Source organism: Heptranchias perlo, chromosome 2 (genome assembly GCF_035084215.1).
Source record: "Heptranchias perlo isolate sHepPer1 chromosome 2, sHepPer1.hap1, whole genome shotgun sequence".
NCBI classification, from domain to species: Eukaryota; Metazoa; Chordata; class Chondrichthyes; order Hexanchiformes; family Hexanchidae; genus Heptranchias; species Heptranchias perlo.
This window is the reverse complement of record NC_090326.1, coordinates 145,759,534-145,780,044: the sequence shown is the minus strand read 5'-3', so window position 1 is coordinate 145,780,044 and position 20,511 is coordinate 145,759,534. Positions and strand designations below refer to the sequence as shown.

Below are 20,511 nucleotides of genomic sequence, written 5' to 3'. Positions count from 1 at the left end.
TGAAGGGGAAACATTTGCAGGGCTATGGGGAAAGATCAGGGGAGTAGGACTAATTGGCTAGCTCTTTCAAAGAGCCAACACAGGTACGATGGGCCGAATGGTCTCCTTCTGTGCTATATCATTCTATGATTCTATGAAGTCCTCAGATAAAGTTTCTGTTTGCCTGATATGGAGTGCACACTATGGGGACATTACCTAATTAATTACCTAAATCTGGAGAGTTAAGGTGCAGTCTAGCATGAGCTAAGGTTTATGTAGGATTATGCAGGGTAACTATTGGAGTTTAATCAGCTGAAGCTGTGAAGCATAGCAGCACAGAACATTGGAATGCCTCATAGAATCATACAGCACAGAAGGAGGCCATTTGGCCCATTGTGCTTGTTCCGGCTCTTTGAAAGAGCTGTCCAATTCCCTCACCCGAGTTTTTTCCCCATAACCCTGCAAATTAGTCCTCTTCAAGTACATGACCAATTGCCTTTCCAATGTTCCTATGGAATCTGCTTCCACCACCCTTTAAGGCAGTGTGTTCCAGATCTTAACAACCCTCTGTGTGAAACAATTTCTTCTCATTTCCCCTTCTAGTTCTTTTGCCAATTATTTTAAATCTTTGACCGTTGGTTACTGACCCACTTGCCAGAGGAAACAGTTTCTCACTATTTGCTCTATCAAAACCCCTCATAATTTTGAATACCTGCATCAGGAAGGGGAGGAGGAGGAGAGGAGAGGAAGTGAAAGGATTGAAGGTGGAGGAGGGATTGGAGGAGAAGGGGGTGGGCAGGAAGGGGAGAAGGAGGAATTGGAGGAACTGCAGAGAGGGGGAGGAATTGAAGAGGGAGGAGGGGAGGAAGAGGGGAAGGGGGACTGGAGGGAGGGAGAGAGGGATTGGAGGAACTGCAGAAGGCGGAGGAATTGGAGGAACTGCAGAGAGGGGGAGGAATTGGAGAGGGAAGAATTGGAGAGGGAGGAGAGGAGGAAGAGGGGAATGGGGACAGAAGGGGAGGAAGAGGGGAAGTGGGACTGGAAGGAGAGAGGGGGGGAGGAGGAGGGATTAGAGGAATTGGAGAGGGAAGAATTGGAGGGGGAGGAAGAGGGGAATGGGGACAGGAAGGGAGGAAGAAGGGAAGGGGGACTGGAAGGAGAGAGGGGAGGAGGAGGGATTAGAGAGGGGGGAGGAATTGGAGGAACTGCAGAGAGAGGGAGAGGGAGGAGGAAGAGGAATTGGAATTGGAGGAGGTGGGGGAGTTTGCAGGAAGACACGTCGCCTGTGGAGGGCGCCAGCTGCCTCTTTCCTGTTGCTAAGTGTTTATGTGGAGCCTGATGCCGAGTCCGAGAGAGAGAAGGTGAGACGGACTTCAGCAAAGAGCTGACGGACCTGCAGCAACCGCCTCCTCCCCCGGAATAATAATCAAACAACTCTGGGGAGAAGGTCAGTCGGCGGTCCAACACCAGGCTCGCTGACGGATGGGCGGCGCATCTGGGGAGAGTGGGAGCCGCGAGTGCTGAAGGTAAGCGCGGCGGGACTGGAGGCCGAGCCGGGCCGGGCCGGGCCGGGCCCTGTTCGGGTGGTGGTGGTGGGGGGAGAAGCGGGGAAGAAGAGACAGGAACATGGCGGCTCCCTCCTCCCAGTACTGCGGCCTCCTCTCTCGGGGTCACTCCCAGCGCCGATGTAAGAGGAGCCGCCGGTGGGGAGGGAGGGAGGGAGGGAGAGAGAGAGAGAGAGGCTCCTGTCAGCGGTTAGGCCGCCCCGGCCCGACAGTCTCTCTCTTTGTTTTATTTATTTCACTTTAGTCGCTGTGGGTTTTTTTTTTGGGGGGTGGGGGGGGGGAGTGATTATTATTTTTTCCTTTCTCCTCACACTTTTCTTTCTGCGAAGCCCAACTTGACGGGAAATTATTTGGAGGGGGGGGGTCGATGGCCGTGCGCCGTCCTTTTTTTTTTGAAGGGGGTGGGGGTAACGCCAGGGAGATGTTATCATTAAAAGGATTGATTAATTGCTGGGTGCCTGCACCGTGATGATGAAGAATAGATAGTTTGATGAAGACGGCCCGCTTTAAATCAACAGTTTACCCTCTGTGTTGTATGTGTGTGGTAGGTAGACAATGTATTGCATTTTTAATTACCTACACTAAAATACCTTTACTGCACTTGTTTTAACAAGTATGGCTGTTTGGGGGTGTCAATCCTGTATGCAATCTTGATTAAAAACACCAAAAGTAATGGTAAAGATTATAGTTTTGATTTAAGGCAAGTTTCTGGTGCTTTGGATTTTGTAACCCATCTGAGCTGGGAGTTTTACAGAGGGACAGGGTGGATAATTTTACATATATAATACTTCACATGTGCTGTATGTGCCATGGCATTTAATAGTCTTGTCAGGTGTGCATAGTATTCCAGAATTAAAATATAGCCTTCAGTTTCTGCTGGGAGTCATGGCCCTATAAATTAAATGGAATACATCTAGCCTGCAGCTTTGAAGTTTAGGCTACTGTTTCACTTGTTGCTAATATCTATCCTAACTCCATTGTTTTGGACTTTTGTGCCTTGGTTGTACTGTTATACAGAAGTTACATCTATCCTTGGCCCCCTCCTATTTCCCATCTAAATGCTGCTCCTTGCTGACGTCATCTGAACACACAACGTCAGGTTCCACATGTGTGCAGACGACACCTAGCTATACCTCACCAGCACCAATCTCGACCCCCTCCGCTGCCTCTGCTGTCAGATTGCTTGTCCAATATCCAGTCCTGGATGAGCTGCAAGTTCCTCCTAATTGTAAGGAATCTTACAACACCAGGTTATAGTCCAACAGTTTTATTTGAAAATCACAAGCTTTCGGAGGCTTTCTCCTTCTTCACTCACCTGACGAAGGAGAAAGCCTCCGAAAGCTTGTGATTTTCAAATAAAACTGTTGGACTATAACCTGGTGTTGTAAGATTCCTTACATCTCCACATCATTCCTCCTAATTAAACATTGGGAAGACCAAAACCAGTTTGGCCCCTGCCACATACTCTGTTCCTGAGGGGTCCAGAGGGGAAATCTTTTCACTCAAAGGGTGGTGAGTGTCTGGAACGAGCTGCCAGAGGCGGGTACAATTTTGTCTTTTCAAAAGCATTTGGACAGTTACATGGGTAAGATGGGTATAGAGGGATATGGGCCAAGTGCAGGCAATTGGGACTAGCTTAGTGGTATAAACTGGGCGACATGGACATGTTGGGCTGAAGGGCCTGTTTCCATGTTGTAAACTTCTATGATTCTGTGATTCACCACTGATGCCATCCTCCTCCCTGGCCACTGTCTCAGGCTGAAGCAGACTATATGCAAAAGTGGTATTCTATTTGACCCTGAGTTGAGCTTCCAACCCCACATCAGACTGCAGCGGTTCAAGAAGGCGGCTCACCACCACCTTCTCAAGGGCAATTAGGGATGGGCAATAAATGCCGGCCTCGCCAGCGACGCCCACATCCCATGAACGAATAAAATCCTCCATCAGAAAGACCCTCTACTTCCACCTCTGTGACATCGCCTGTCTCCGCCCCACCTCTGCTTATCTGCTGCTAAAATTCTCATCCGCGCTTTTGTCACCTCCCAGGCTCAGCTATTCCTGGCTGACCTCCCATCTTCCACCCTCCATAAATTTGCACTCACCTAAAACTCTGTTGCCTGTATTCTAACCCGCACCAAGTCTTGTTCACCCATGACACCTATGCTCACTGACCTACACTGGCTCCTGGTCCACCAACGCCTCAATTTTAAAATTCTCATCCTTGTGTTAAAGTCCCTTCAGAGCTCGCCCCTCCCTATCTTTGTAACCTCCTTCAGTTCTACAACCCTCCAAGAACTCTGCATTCCTCTAACTCTGGACTCTTGTGCATTCCTCACTCCTTTCATCCCACCATTGGCGGCTGTGCCTTCAGCCGTCTAGACCCTAAGCTCTGGAATTTCCTCCCTAAGACTCTGTCTGTCTACCTCTCTCTCCTAAAGATTCTCTTTAAAACCTACCTCTTTGCGCAAGCTAATATCTCCTTCTTTGGCTTGGTGTCAATTTTTGTCTGATTGCACACCTGTGATGTGCTTTGGGATGTTTTCCTAAATTCAAGGTGCTATTTAAATGCAAGTTGTTGTGGGTGGGCTTTGAAATCAGCCACTGCCTGATCTGAGTACAATATAATCCATTTATATTGCACTTAACGCTGTAAACTAGATCCAGCTCAGGTAGTTTTATGCTGGCACCAATTCGAGCGTGTTATATGCTGGCAGAGGTCTATATACCAAATGTCTCTGTTTTGCCCATTGCAACTCTCACCTTGTGTTGTGCACTGCCATCTGGCATTCTCACACTAGAATTTAGCAGATTTATCCATGCAGACATGCGTAGATAAGCCTTTATCTGTGAGGGGCAGCCCTGCTGAGAGCATCTAGTGTAACAGGTGGTGTCACAAATCCATCTTCTCATGTAGCATACATTCGGTATGAGAAACAGCACCTGAAATCACTATAACTAAGGACTCACATTTAGAATCATAGAATCTTGCAGCACAAAAGGAGACCATGCGACCCATCGTGTCTGTGCCAGCTCTTTGAAAGAGCTATCTCATTAGTCTCATTCCCCTGCTCTTTCCTTATAGCCCTGAAATTTTCTCCCCTTCAAGTATTTATCTATTTCCCTTTTGAAAGTTACTATTGAATCTGCTTACTTATTGACTAAGGATAGCAATCAATCTCTCTCAATTAGTCTACAACAGGCCTAGACATTAGGCAAGGAAAATCCTAGTGGTGAAGAGCTTTGGGAATCATAGTTCCAAAGTCACCTGTTCCTCCCAAGCATGCTACACTTACCCCATGTCATGTCAAATTATTTTGGGTCAAATATTTCTGGGGTATTTTGACTCCTAACCCCACTGGATAAATGTATAATTTTTGGTCCGTACATTGCTATTGATTTTTTGAAAAGATGGAAAAGAATGCCGTTGCTTGAGAATCATGTGTTTTACCAAGGGCAAAGTACATTATGTAATTAATTTTCATCAATCTATAAAATCATAGCAATAGTACAGACAAAAGGCAGGTGTGTTCAAGCAAAGGAGTGGTGATCTTTAATTTTTAAGGAAAAATGTATATTGAAGTAAAATGCAATGGATGAGATCAAAAAAGATTTTGAAGTTCTCTGGTAATTTCTAAGCATATTCTTAATGTATTAGCATACAAAAATGGTGTTGATGTGATGGCTAAGATCACAGTTTTACGTAAGCTGTCCTGGACTTGGTATGTAAGCATCTTTGTGTTCATTAAATTTTAAAATAATTTTTAAACTTGAAACCTTGACTGAGTGTGCTGTATAATTGGCAGTTTTTAGAATTTTTGCTTAAGTAGTTTGTCTTTACTAGGTATTGCCCTGTGTGATTCGTTGGTGCAGATTGTGCATATATACTGGGCACTAGTGTAAGAAACGGAATTCTGTTCTGGTTGTTTGGGTGTTGTATGCTTAAGCAGTGAGATGTTGAAAGCGTCAAATCCAGTGGTAAAGTGTGCTCAGGATAAGACGCCTGTCTGTTGTCTGAAAACAATAAAGGCTTCTTGAATGACTTATTTGAACTACATTTAGCATATTAATTTTCTCATGTAAAACTTGTTTTGTACCCATAATTTCTGGGATAAGTATTTGCACTAGTTTTGCATAATGGGTGTGTGTAAGTACATAAAGTGTATTGTGATTGAGTTATTCAATCATCAGGGACACAAAATTTATTTTCCATAATTCACCACTTTCTTGTTTCTTTTTTTTAAAAAAATGCTTAGTGAAGATTAGAAAGGAGAGGATCAAGCTGGAAAGTATGTAGCTCCACTGTGGGTGAGTGGCAGGAAGGTGGGGCAGTCATGTGTGTTCCAGCAGTGTTGTGCAAGTCACATAAGGCACAGCTGTAAATTGCACTAGTGTTTAAAAACTGAAACTTTATTTGGTAGAATTACATGGTGGTAAGCTTAGAAATACTGGGTTTCAAACAACAATGTACATTTTATTATAGCATTTGCACATAAAGTCAGAGAGGTAGACACACTGTAGAAATTAAAAGATTTAAGTTGTGGATTGGGACATGTGGCTGAAGACTTCCCAAATATGGAGGAATTTGAAGGCTACCTTGAAATTAATTCACTGGGCAAAAGGGAGTCAGTAAAGTTGGGCAAGGATGTTTGTGTAGGACTGCATATGTGTGAGAGAGAACTTGGGCTGCAGTGTTCTTTATTATCTGAAGTTTGTGAAGAGCAGACATGGAGAGGCCGGCGAGGAGCTTTTATGAAATCGATCCGTCAGGTGATGAAGGTGTACATAAAAGGTAGCAGAGGGGTTGATGTTCTGAAGCTGGACTTGCTGAAAGATCAGATGTGGCTGAGAGCTCAGCCAAGGGTCAAACAGAACATTGAAGTTGCACAACACCAGGTTTCGCCTGAGTGGGTAGCCAAGGAGGTTGGCGGATTCAGAGGTATGGAGGTGTTGGCAAACAGAATGGTTTCAAGTTTGCCAATGTTGAACGACAGTCAGTTTCAACTTATCCATGACTTGATGTCAGATTAGCAGTCAGATTGTACAGTTGCAGCCTGGAGTCAATGGTGGTGGCAGAGAGGGAGAGATGGATGTCATTGGCATACATTTGTTACTGATCTGTGTTTGTGAATGATCTCAGAGGGATAGCATATAGATGATGTTGATTAGAAGGAATTGAGAAAAACAGAACTTGCGTTTTATATAGTGCCTTTCACGACCTCAGGATGTCCCAAAGGGCTTTACAGCCACTGTTGTAATGTAGAGAAAAGCAGCAGCCAATTTGTGCACAACAGGGTCCTACAAACAGCAATGAGATAAATGACCCAGTGATCTGTTGTTTTTAGTGATGTTGATTGAGTGAGAGATAAATGTTGGCCAGGGCAACTAAGTGTAGAACCTTAGGAAAAAACTTGGACATCAGCTTAGGGTTGATGTGGCAGTGCTGATGAGGTTTTGTACAGAATGCACTGGGTCATGTTGACTTTTAACTCTGTCAAATATAATGTACAATACTGCAATCTTTAATTTTTCTTTTTCCCTGCAAAACATATCTCTCATAGTTTCCTTTTGAATTCTGTAGTGGTGATCTGTCTTCAATCAATATAATACTTTTAACATTTTTTGTTTTATTGAAACATTAATATTTAGCATGCATGTATACTTCTGTATAAAGCAGTGTGTTATTTCTCAGTAAAACCTCTTCCTGCTAGCCAACCCAGTTTGAAAACTAGACGATCCTTATCGTGAGAAACAACCTCCTTCTTCCTATCATGTGATGCAGAGTCTCAAAGCTCAGTGGCCGCGACGATAGCAGTTATGGAGGACACAAATTCTGATACTTAAAACCGGAAAGTTGCAGAAACACTGGTACCATATTCAAAGCTGGAACCCACGGGGCGTATTCAACTTTGCTGTCACAGTTGGTGACATCACCTGAATCCCCCGTGTGTGTTACAACCTCATTGCATGCTCATGACTATTGTCTATCTGCTTTTTAAAATAGTGATTTTTTTTTTGTGTGTGTGTACAAGAAGTCAGTGCTGAAGAATTGAAACATTGTCACTTTTTTTTCTTGCATTTGGCACTCCCAAGTAAGTGTGGGAGGGGTCAGGTGATCTCCAGAATTAAATATATTTATGGATATGTAATTTTGCATTTAGAGCATATTTTTTTGTCATACTTTAGTGGACCACCTGCAAATTTCTGTTACTCTGGCACCTGATTGATTGGTGTTTCACAATCACAGTTAAACAAGGAACATATCAAATAACAAGTGGAGGTAAATACCACTGCTCAAAGTTTAAAAGACTATGAATCAAAAATGGGTGTCAAAAAACAGCCACAAATTAAAGTTAGTTACTGCTAAAAGTATTTTATACCTGTGTGCAGTCATGAAGCTGACTGCACACAGGTATAAAAATAATTTGCAAAAAATATTTCCACTTAATCATAAAATTACCCAACACCTATTAGAAATGCATGTTAAGTTTGGTTCCCTGAGGCCTAACTTCTGCCGGGGCCTAGGGATAGAACTTGTCTCCAAGGCTGCTGCTGGTGTGCATTTCTCGGACCCTGTTGCATCCCTGAGCAACACCACAGGAGCTTCACTGCTTTTTTTAAAGAATGGTATGTCCCTCCTTGACTGGACTCATAACTTGCTGCTGTCCTACTTACTTTGAGGCCTTTCCAACCTGGCCTGAAGCAACAACAATTGGCATTTATTTAGTGCCTTTAATGTAGTAAAACGTGCCAAGTGGAAGAACCACATGCAGAGGATAAAACCAGATTTGGTGGTGTGTGGAGGTGGAGACACAGGCTGGAATGGTGATTCTGCTCCCACTCTTTGTTTTCCTGCCCTATGTGATTATCTGCTTTCTGTTTCTTTTCTTTGCACCATCCACTGGATGCTTCACTGCTTAATTGCCTGCCCGCCCTAATGCTAGGTTTGTTTGATAACACTTCTGTGAAGCGTCTTGGGACGTTTTACTATGTTAAAAATGTTATATAAATGCAGGTGGTTGTTGTTGTAGTCAGGCTGCCTGATTGTTTACCTGCGTAGCCCATATACATCCCAGAAGCTGTACGTGCTTCCTGGCCCATCTGAGGAAAGTCTGGAAACTGAGTTGACTCAGGAAATCTTGGGCACTCTGGAGGGGTTAAGGACATTGAGCCTTCGAAGGAACTGGGAACTCTTGGGAGGAGGTGGGCTGCAATATGAAGGTACTGGGGTTAGTTATATTAGAGAAAGGATTGAGTTGTGTGAGCACTGGAAGGGGACATGAGCGGAAACACTGACTGGGACGATGCAAAGTTGAAGGATGTTGAATGTGGGACTAGAAGCTAGTAGGACACAGGCCGTGGTCCCCTCCCACTACTATGAAATTCCTAGTGTGCCCACTTCTATAACCTGAGACTCCTAGCCAATACTGCCATGACCCATTCCCCTCTTTCCACTATATGTATGCTCCACAGTCCCCAGTACTCCCACCCATGAGTACTACCACTTCTCACAATCTTGTCCCCAACACCTCCACATTGACAAACCCCCTCCACCACTAAATCCCACGATTCATCTTTTTAATTCAATTTCATTTGAATTTTTATAATTTTCTGCCATTTATTCTGCTTTCCATTAACTTTATTTTAACCAACATTGCTTTCATTCTGAACAAGAAAACTGCACAATAATACATTCTCCATTTCACTATATAATTCTCTCATCAAACAACACATTACGTACAATTGCATACATTATAGAATTTGAGCCTGGAAATGCCACTAACATTTCCACAATACTCATAATGCTGTAATAACTTAGTGTAAATTAATGGCTCTGATTTGTACATTTAAATAGGATAAAACAATATATCCTCTGGCTCACTGAGCAATTCTACAAGAAATCTGCTGGTATATCTATTGCTGCTCATGTTATGTCCACAGATCTTTCTTCCTATTGTCACTATTTTTGGTCACATTTTTGTGCTAGCACTTACGTCAACTGTCCTGGTTCTGTGGAGCGAGTTTCTCTCCCAACTCTGCCTTCATCTTGTGTATATTGGAAAAAAAAAGTACATTAATCAACTGACTGTGGGCCATGCCATTGGCAGTTTACTTACGAAGTCTTGTGTATACAAATTTCACTGCCTGGCCACATTAACTTCATTTCCTGTGTCACAATTTTTGAGTCATGCTTTTTATGGCAACATTTTATAATAGGAAAAACCCATGTCAATATTTGCCTGTCAGTTTATAATTACAGAGCCCTTGTGTGAACTGCCCAGGTTGAACTGCCATTTTGTTTTAACCTGAATTTTCAGCCTCTTTGCAGCCGATCTTTTGCCAGTTTTCGGGGCAGCAAGCCGCCCGATCCACCTGATCTGTTTGTGGCTGCCTGAAACTGACTTCAGGCCAATGCCCTTCTTCCTCAGTAGTAGTGCACTGGCCTCTAGCCTTCTGTCCAAGCCTACCTGCCTGACCCAATTCCGACTGCCAAATTTGCGTTGTGGATGTCTTCCCCCCCCCCCCACCCCCATATTAATAGTGGTTGGGCTTTGCACTTCTTGATTCTGCAATTAGTGACACCCCCCAACCTCCCCTCCAACTCCGATGATGTGCTCGGCATCACCTGCATTGTAGCTTCTAAAATTGAGCCTATAATTGCCCACGTACAATGGGACCCTTGAAGCTGTCCCTGAACTGGCAAACTCTCTTAAAGGCCGTAACATTTTTTTCTATTTGGTGGAAAATAGAAATGTGCACATGGGAGGGAGGAAATTGGGGCGATCTTCTGACTTAAACCAGAGAGAAAAGGGTGATAAAGCAGAAATGCATGTCATTTGCTGAAATGATACCATATAACTTTAAAATTAATTTTCTCCTGAATTTCTTTGTTTACCAAGTCATTGTCATTATTTGCTTTTTCACACTCTCACTAATCATCTGTTTCTTTTCTTCTGTTGTCCTTTTCTCTCTGCCCTTGACTCACTGAAGTCCGAGACATCTAAAGCAAAACTTTTCCTTCCACGTCTGACTTGTAGTCTGGGCATCTGATGAGCTGCAACTTTTGCTGCCGTGGATTGGAGACTTCTGACTGTTGAAATATTTAATGTTAGCTTGAAGAAAAAAGGACGCCTATTTATTCAAAATCAGTGTTAGCAGGTGAAAGTTGGGGGATGCACATGAAATGATAAGAGTTATAATGGTTGCAGTGAGGACAGCTAAGATTGACTGCCATGAAAGACCATGGGACAGGAGTAAGATTTATTTTATTCAGCAATGCAAATGTGAGACTTGGATCACATGCACATAATTAAAAGGAGGCCCTTAAATAGGTACTGATTTACAGCACAGCAGGGAGTGGAAAATCTCTGGCTCCCAGCTTCTAAGGACAACAGTGGTTTACACTGGAGGTTTTATTACCCAGTCTGTGTTCACCCTGGGATAAAGTTTCCACTGTAAACAAGACTACAGGGCTGCCAAAGTGCAAAGAAAAGCTGTGTGAAGGTGCATTTAAAACAAAGTGAAATGGGGTGAAATTGTGTGATGAGACAAAGCAGACTGATTGAATGAAGTTAAATAATAATTCAAGCAAGTTCTAAAGTTTACAACCTTTATTGACTTGACAAAGTAGCATATTTATCGTAAATCTTATTTCAATAAAAACATTCTCATTAAATGTTTCTCTATGAAACAGAGACCACTTAGCAACTATTTTCAAAAATCTTTTTTCTATGAATTTAAGAAAAATTTCTTTTCCACCATATTTTGCAGCATGCCTCCTTCTTCTTCACTGTTCTCACACCGGCATCTCCACATCATGGCTACCATCGACACCACAAACTGCTGGCTCACAGTGGAAAGGATATCCAAGAAGATCGCGCATTTAGACACAGACATCAAGTTTTTACAGAGCTGCAAGAAAGCAGACACCGACATCTCCACATCATGGCACTCACACTATGACCAAAGGATAGCAAATATATACTGAATGGGGTTTTCTCTGCTTCCACTGAGGAGACATTGAGCAGTCTCTTCAACAAAGAGGTTGAATTTCTGAGGGTGGAAGAAGTACTAAACAATAAGATTTCAGATAAGGTAGTCACAGATAAACAAGTGCCCTTCATACAATGGTACTTACAGAAGTATCTAGTAAAATCAGTCATATCCTTGCCACTATCTTTAGGAAATTATTTGAAAGGAGAGTAGTACCTGAGGATTGGAAAGTAGTTAATGTAACACCAGTCTTTAGAAAGGGGTGTAGGGATAGCCCAGGGAACTATAGGCCAGTGAGCCAAACACCTGTTGTGGATATGTTATTACAATACACCCTAAATGAGGGTAATGAAACACCTAGATAATATTACATAGAATTACAGCAAGAGCTTGCATTTATATAGCGCCTTTAACTTCGTAAAACGTCCAACTGTGCTTCATGAGCGATTATCAAACAAAATCTGAAACCGAGCCACATAAGGGGATATTAGGACAGGTGACCCAAGGCTTGGTCAAAGAGGTAGGTTTTAAGGAGCATCTTAAAGGAGGGAGGGAGGGGGGGGGGGGGGGAAGGTTTAGAGAGGGAATTCCACAGCTTGAGGCCTAGGCAGCTGAAAGCACAGCCGCCAATGGTGGAGCAAAGAAAATCGGGGCTGCGCGAGAGGCCAGAATTGGAGGAGCGCAGAGATCTCGGAGGGTTGTAGGGCTGGAGGAGGTTAGAGATAGGGAGGGTGGAGACCATGGAGGGATTTGAAAACAAGGATGAGAATTTTAAAATCGAGGCATTGGGGGACCGGGAGCCAATGTAGGTCAGCGAGCACAGGGGTGAACGGGACTTGGTGCAAGTTAGGCTATGTGCAGCAGAGTTTTCGATAAGCTGAAGTTTATGGAGGGTGCAAGTTGGGAAGCTGGCTAGGACAGCTTTGGAATAGTTGAGTGTAGAGTTAACAAAGGGTTTCAGCAGCAGATGAGATGACAAAAAATGTACAGCACAGAAACAGGCGATTCAGCCAAACTGGTCCGTGCTAGTGTTTATGCTCTGCACGAGCCTCCTCCCACCCCTCTTCATCTATTTGCCTCAGCTACTCCTTGTGGTAGCAAGTTCCACATTCTAACCACTCTTTGGGTAAAGAAGTTTCTCCTGAATTCCCTATTGGATCTATTAGTGACAATCTTATATTTATGGCCCCTAGTTCTGGTCTCCCCTGCAAGTGGAAACATCTTCTCTATGTCTACCCTATCAAACCATCTCATTTATCTTAAAGGCCTTTATCAGGTCACCTCTGTCTTTACTTTTCTAGAGAAAAGAGCCCCAGCCTGTTCAGTCTTTTCTGATGGGTATAACCTCTCAGTTCTGGTATCATCCTTGTAAATCTTTTTTGCACATTCTCCAATGCCTCTATATTTTTCTAATATGGAGACCATAACTGTTTTTATAGCACTCTTAAATGTGATCTAACCAAGCTTCTATACAAGTTTAACATAACTTCTCTGCTTTTCAATTCGATCCCTCTAGAAATGGTAAGTATGGTAAAAGGGAGTCAACATGGATAGATGGGAGGGAGATCTTGCCTAATAGATTTTCTGGAATTCTTTTGAAGAAATTATGGCACCCTGACAATGGAAATTCTGTGGATATGATATATTTAGATTTCAGCAAACTTTTGATGCCGTGCCACTCAAGCAATGAGTCCACAAAGTTGGAAGGCATGGAATAGAAGGCAAGCTTCTGAAGTGGATTTAAAAAGCAAGAGTGGTTGTGACAGAGCTGTGTTGACATGGTAAGGGGTTGGTAGCTGGTGCCACAGTGATCAGTACTGGATCCATTGCTATTTACAGTGCATATAAATGGAGCTGCGGACAGAAACAAAGCTAAGTTTGCAAATGACACCAAGTTGGGGGGTGTGGGCGTTCCAAAAAAAAAAGGGAAGAGGCAAAGCAAATACAAAGCTGTCTGGATAGGTGGGATGATGGCAAATAGTATTTAATGTGGACAAATAAAAAGTAAAGAGCCAATGGAAGGAACTAAGTGGGCCTAGGCTACAGGACAGGAGACGCATCTGGGGCTATTGGTGGACAGCTTACTGAAAGTAGCGGTACGGTGTGCGGTAGCAGTAAGGAAAGCGAACCAGATCTTGGGATGTGTGCCAGAGGGAAAGAGCGCAGATCCCAGGAGGTGGTGGAGTCTCCACTGGCAGAACCATACCTAGAGTGCTTTGTACGGTTCTGCTTGCTGTACTACCTATCAGGGTATCTAGGCACTGAAGGCAGTGCAGAAAAGCGAAAACAAACTGATAATTTAGCTTAAGGCATCTCAGCTATGAGGAAAGGTTGAAGAACCTGTGGTTGTTTCCTCTGGAAAAGAGGAAACTAAGGTTAAGGGAATAGATATTAAGGGAATAGATAAATTAATTTTCATATGTTTGAGATTGCCACAAACTCTAGAACTGGGTGCACGTTTAGATTTAAATACTTCAGAGGTTGATGAACCTGTGGGTGGACTGCTTAGGGAGGCAAATAGGTTGGGAAAATTTTAAGGGTAGATTTGAGGGAGTGGGTAAGTGAGAGGTATTAGGTTTTGGGAACGGCCAGATAGATTGTATTATTTTCCTGGTCTGTATTACATATGTTCAAACCTTTTCTCTTCTTTGTTCCCCACTAGTGTAAGGGAAAAAAGAAAGAACTTGCATTTATATAGCAAAGAATCTAGGCTAACTCTTCAGTGGAGTGCTGCACTGTCGGAGGTGCCATCTTTCGGATGAGATGTTAAACCGAGGCCCCGTCTGCCGTCTCGGGCGGATGTAAAAGATCCCATGACACTATATGGAAGAAGAGGAGGGGGGCCATGAAACCGGGGAGCACACTCCTCCTTTTGAAATAGTGCCATTGGACCTCTTGCGTCCACCTGAGAGAGCAGATGGGGCCTCAGTTTAACGTCCTATCGGAAAGACGGCACCTCCGACAGTGCAGTACTCCCTCATTACTGCACTGGAGTGTTAGCCTAGATTTTGTGCTCAAGTCCCTGGAATGGAACTTGAACCCACGACCTTCTGACTCCGAAGCAAGGGTGCTACGACGGGGAGCCACGGCTGGCACTTATCATTCTGTGGTCATTGTCAGCCGTCCTGGAGTACATATATTTCTTTTGTGCAAGTTAAGTGATTTTGATGTGCAGAGTAAGGAATTTCCTTAACATCACGGCCTGGAACCTTTTCTGTGGGTGCAGCCTGGAAATTAGACCCGAAAATGCTCCCATACTGGTGATACGTTCAAATTTCCTGCCAATCTCATTAGAATACACCCGAACGTAAAAATAGGTATTAATCCGTGTATGCGTTCGGGGTCTGAGGAAAGCTTCACACTCGTATGAAAATTAAAATTTCATCTCATTCAAGCACATTTGGCACACATGTTCAAGAACCTGCAATGAATCATAGAATGGTTACGGCACAAAGGAGATCGTTCGGCCCATCAAGCTTGTGCCGGCTCTCTGCAAGAGGAATCCAATTAGTCCCAATCCCCATTCTCTTCCCCGTAGCCCTACACATTTTTTCCCTTCAAATATTTATACAATTTCTTTTTGAAAGCCATGATTGAATATGCTTCCACCACCCTTTCAGGCAGTGCATTCCAGATCGTAACTACTCGCTGTGTGTAAAAAAAAAAAAGTTTTTCCTCGTGTCTCCCTTGGTTCTTTTGTCAATCACCTTAAATGTGTCTTCTGGTTCTCGACCCTTCTGCCAATGGCAACAGTGTCTCTTATTTACTTTGTCTAAACCAATCATGGTTTTGAACACTTCTACCAAATTTCCTCTTAACCTCCTCTGCTCTAAGGAGAACAACTCCAGTAACTGAAGTCCCTCATCCCTGGAACCATTCTAGGAAATCTATTCTGCACCCTCTCTAAGGCTTTACATCCCTCCTAACGTGTGGTGCCCAGAACTGGACTCGGAATTGTATTCCAGCACAATCTGTAACCTCATGGCCCAGCATATTCCTCACTCTACCATTACCAACAAGCCAGGGGATCAACCCTGGTTCAATGAGGAGTGTAGAAGAGCATGCCAGGAGCAGCACCAGGCGTACCTAAAAATGAGGTGCCAACCTGGTGAAGCTACAACTTAGGACTACATGCATGCTAATCAGCAGAAGCAGCATGCTATAGACAGAGCTAGGTGATTCCACAACCAACTGATCAGATCAAAGCTCTTCAGTCCTGCCACATCCAGTCGTGAATGGTGGTGGACAATTAAACAACTAACGGGAGGAGGAGGCTCTGTGAACATCCCCATCTGCAATGATGGCAGAGTCCAGCACGTGAGTGCAAAAGACAAGGCTTAAGCGTTTGCAACCATCTTCAGCCAGAACTGCCGAGTGGATGATCTATCTTGGCCTCCCCCCCGATATCCCTGCCATCACAGAAGCCAGTCTTCAGCCAATTCGATTCACTCCACGTGATATTAAGAAACGGCTGAGTGCATTGGATACAGCAAAGGCTATGGGTCCCAACAACATCCGGGCTGTAGTGCTGAAGACTTTGTGCTACAGAACTAGCTGTGCCTCTAGCCAAGCTGTTCCAGTACAGCTACAACACTGGCATCTACCCGACAATGGAAAATTGCCCAGGTATGTCCTGTCCACAAGAAGCAGGACAAATCCAATCCGGCCAATTACCGCCCCATCAGTCTACTCTCAATCATCACCCAAGTGATGGAAGGTGTCATTCTATCAAGCGACACTTACTCACCAATAACCTGCTCACTGATGCTAAGTTTGGGTTCTGCCAGGACCACTTGGCTCCAGACCTCATTACAGCCTTGGTCCAAACATGGACAAAAGAGCTGAATTCCAGAGGTGAGGTGAGAGTGACTGCCTTTGACATCAAGGCAGCATTTGACCGAGTGTGGCACCAAGGAGCCCTAGTAAAATTGAAGTCAATGGGAATCAGGGGGAAAGCTCTCCAGTGGCTGGAGTCATTTCTAGCACAAAGGAAGATGGTAGTGGTTGTTGGAGGCCAATCATCTCAGCCCCAGGACATTGCTGCAGGAGTTCCTCAGGGCAGTGTCCTAGGCCCAACCATCTTCAGCTGCTTCATCGATGACCTTCCCTCCATCATAAGGTCAGAAATGGGGATGTTCGCTGATGATTGCACAGTGTTCAGTTCCATTCGCAACCCCTCATTTCGCAACCCCTCAGATAATGAAGCAGCCCGTGCCTGCATGCAGCAAGACCTGGACAACATCCAGGCTTGGGCTGATATCTGGCATGAATGTTACTTGCCACTTAAGTGCCAGGCAATGACCATCTCCAATAAGAGAGAATCTAACCACCTCCACTTGACATTCAACGGCATTACCATCGCCGAATCCCCTACCATCAACATCCTAGGGGCGGTCACCATTGACCAGAAACTTAACTGGACCAGCCACATAAATATTGTGGCTACAAGAGCAGGTCAGAGGCTGGGTATTCTGCGGCGAGTGACTCACCTCCTGACTCCCCAAAGCCTTTCCACCATCTACAAGGCACAAGTCAGGAGTGTGATGGAATACTCTCCACTTGCCTGGATGAGTGCAGCTCCAACAATACTGAAGAAGCTCGACACCATCCAGGACAAAGCAACCAGCTTGATTGGCACCCCATCCACAACCTTAAACATTCATTCCCTTCACCACTGGCGCACTGTGGCTGCAGTGTGTACCAACTACAGGATGCGCTGCAGCAACTTGCCAAGGCTTCTTCGACAGCACCTCCCAAACCCGCGACCTCTACCACCTAGAAGGACAAGGGCAGCAGGCACATGGGAACAACACCACTTGCACACTCCCCTCCAAGTCACACACTGTCTCGACTTGGAAATATATTCCCACTCCTTCATCGTTGCTGGGTCAAAATCCTGGAACTCCCTACCTAACCGCACTGGGAGAACCTTCCACCACACGGACTGCAGTGGTTCAAGAAGGCGGCTCACCACCACCTTCTCGAGGGCAATTCGGGATGGGCAATAAATGCCGGCCTTGCCAGCTACGCCCACATCCCATGAACGAATATAAAAAAATACTCCAGCTGTGGCCGAACCAGCGTTTTTATAAAAGTTCAACATAACTTCCATGCTTTAGTACACTATGCCTCTATTTATAAAGCCCATGATCCGAGGAGCACCACTGTACACCTCCCTCCAGTCCGAAACACAACCGTTCACCACTACTCTCTGTTTCCTGTCACTTAGCCAATTTCGTATCAATGCCCCTTTTATCCCGTTGGATTCAATTTTGCTGACAAGCCTATCATGTGGCACTTTATTAAATGACTTTGAAAGTCCATATACACATCAACCGCATTGCCCTCATCAACCCTCTCTGTTTCCTCATCAAAAAAACTCAAATCACGTTAAATATGATTTGCCTTTAACAAATCCATGCTGGCTTTTCTTCATTAATCTACACTTGTCCAAGTGACTGTTAATTTGTCGCAGATTATCGTTTCTAAAAGCGATGGGGAAAGCTTTTCAATTTTTGATGTGACTTATACTTATGCCATAACATGCATTAAAAGAAACAGAAAATACAGTGCAGGTCCCTGAGGATAAATAAAAACAAAAATGCTCAAACAATTGTAATAAAATACCAGAAAACTGACTTTCCTACTGCGCCTGAAAATCTGGTTGTAATTTTGAGAGCCTCTGAACAAGTGCAATTACAGGAAATTTGATCATAGACGACTGTAAAAGATCGAGGAGATTTGGGTGTTTTGTAGTTACTAATGCCCAAAATTCCACGATCTTTTAAGCCACGTGATTGGTTTGTGCCCAGGTTACACGTGGCTCTGGGCGTAAATACGGAGAAAATTCAAGGCCTTCACATTCATTTCATGGTTAGGATTCAGATTCATTGCGTGCGCAAGCAGCTTCTGGGGCAGCTTGTTTTTCTCTCAATTGATAAAAACCTGTTTGACCATCTTTTTAATACATCTTGGTTGTATTTTAGAAATATGTGAACAGTGAAGACAATTGTGTGTCATGCTGTCAAATTGAGAGACTTGGTGTCCTTGAGGCTGCACGGGGATCGTACGATCCCCTTTAATAAGATGTTCATATACTTTAGTCATTTGGTGGATGTCTGCAAAGCTTTGCAGGCATTACACTGGTTGATTTTTAAAATCATTGTATAGTATGGAAAGAGTGGAATGATGGCTTTTGAAATTTGGGTGGTCTTGTGTGGTTAACAACCTCCACACTGTTCTAAGCATCCTTGTTGCTGAATAGCAAAACTGCTTCGGTGCCAAACAGCAAGAACAGTTTATTTGTTTTATTGGAAAATCTATTGAAATTAGCATGTGGTGTGTTCATTTGTATATTTAAACTCTTGCATAAGAAATAGGAGCAGGAGTAGGCCATACGGCCCCTTGAGCCTGCTCCGCCATTCAATAAGACCATGGCTGATCTTCGACCTCAACTCCAGTTTCCCACCTGATCCCCATATCCCTTGATTTCCCTGGTGGCCAAAAATCTATCCATCTCAGCCTTGATATACATGGTATACCCTACCATCTCAGCCTTGGTATACATGGATTTCAGTAAGGCCTTCGATAAAGTCCCCCACAGGAGACTGGTCAAGAAGGTACGAGCCCATGGAATCCAGGGTGCCTTGGCACTTTGGATACAAAACTGGCTTAGTGGCAGAAGGCAGAGGGTGATGGTCGAAGGTTGTTTTTGTGACTGGAAGCCTGTGGCCAGTGGGGTACCACAGGGATCGGTGCTGGGTCCCTTGCTGTTTGTGGTCCACATTAATGACTTGGATATGAATGTAAAAGGTATGATCAGTAAGTTCGCTGATGATACAAAAATTGGTAGGGTGGTAAATAGCGAGGAGGATAGCCTCGGTCTGCAGGACGATATAGATGGGTTGGTCAGATGGGCGGAACAGTGGCAAATGGAATTTAACCCGGAAAAGTGCGAGGTGATGCACTTTGGAGGGCCCTAGGCAAGACAGAGGGTCAGAGGGATCTTGGTGTGCAAGTTCACAGATCCCTGAAGGCGGCGGAACAGGTAGATAAGGTGGTAAAGAAGGCATATGGGATACTTGCCTTTATTAGCCGAGGCATAGAATATAAGAGCAAAGAGGTTATGATTGAGCTGTATAAAACACTGGTTAGGCCACAGCTGGAGTACTGTGTGCAGTTCTGGTCGCCACACTACAGGAAGGATGTGATCGCTTTGGAGAGGGTGCAGAGGAGATTCACCAGGATGTTACCAGGGCTGGAGCGCTTCAGCTATGAAGAGAGACTGGGAAGATTGGGTTTGTTTTCCTTGGAGCAGAGGAGGCTGAGGGGGGACATGATTGAGGTGTACAAAATTATGAGGGGCACAGATAGGATGGATACTAAGGAGCTTTTTCCCTTCGTTGAGGGTTCTATAACAAGGGGACATAGATTCAAGGTAAAAGGCGGGAGGTTTAGAGGGGATTTGAGAAAGAACTTTTTCACCCAGAGGGTGGTTGGGGTCTGGAACTCACTGCCTGAAAGGGTTGTGGAGGCAGGAACCCTCACAACATTCAAGAAGCATTTGGATGAGCACTTGAAATGCCATAGCATACAAGGCTACGGACCAAATGCTGGAATATGGGATTAGAGTAGACAGGGCTTGATGGCCGGCGCGGACACGATGGGCCGAAGGGCCTCTATCCATGCTGTATGACTCTTTATGAATACAGTTAACGACTGAGCATGTACAGCCCTCTGGAATAGAGAACTCCAAAGATTCACAAACCTCTGAGTGAAGAAATTTCTCCTCATCTCAGTCCTAAATGGCCGACCACTTATCCTGAGACTATACCCACTAGTTCTAGACTGTCCAGCCAGGAGAAACAGCCTCTCAATACCCACCCTTTCAAACCCTCTCAGAATCTTATGTTTCAATGAGATCACCTCTCATTCTTCTAAACTCCAGAGAGTATAGGCCCATTCTACTCGATCTCTC

At 44.3% G+C, this 20,511-nt stretch overlaps 1 protein-coding gene across 6 annotated transcripts in view; it reads left to right on the top strand.

The window, feature by feature from the left end:
• The first annotated feature begins 1,291 nt into the window (after positions 1-1,291).
• The window catches only part of zmynd11 (zinc finger, MYND-type containing 11), a 169,752-nt gene continuing 150,532 nt past the window's right edge, over positions 1,292-20,511 (top strand). For 2 of the 6 annotated variants that reach the window (XM_068007899.1, XM_068007873.1), the window contains exon 1: positions 1,292-1,505. The gene's annotated coding sequence lies outside the window, so the exon portion shown is untranslated. Of the gene's footprint in view, positions 1,506-2,064; positions 2,089-20,511 lie in introns of those variants that run through there. The other 4 variants (XM_068007908.1, XM_068007880.1, XM_068007924.1 and 1 more) reach the window with 4 other exon arrangements.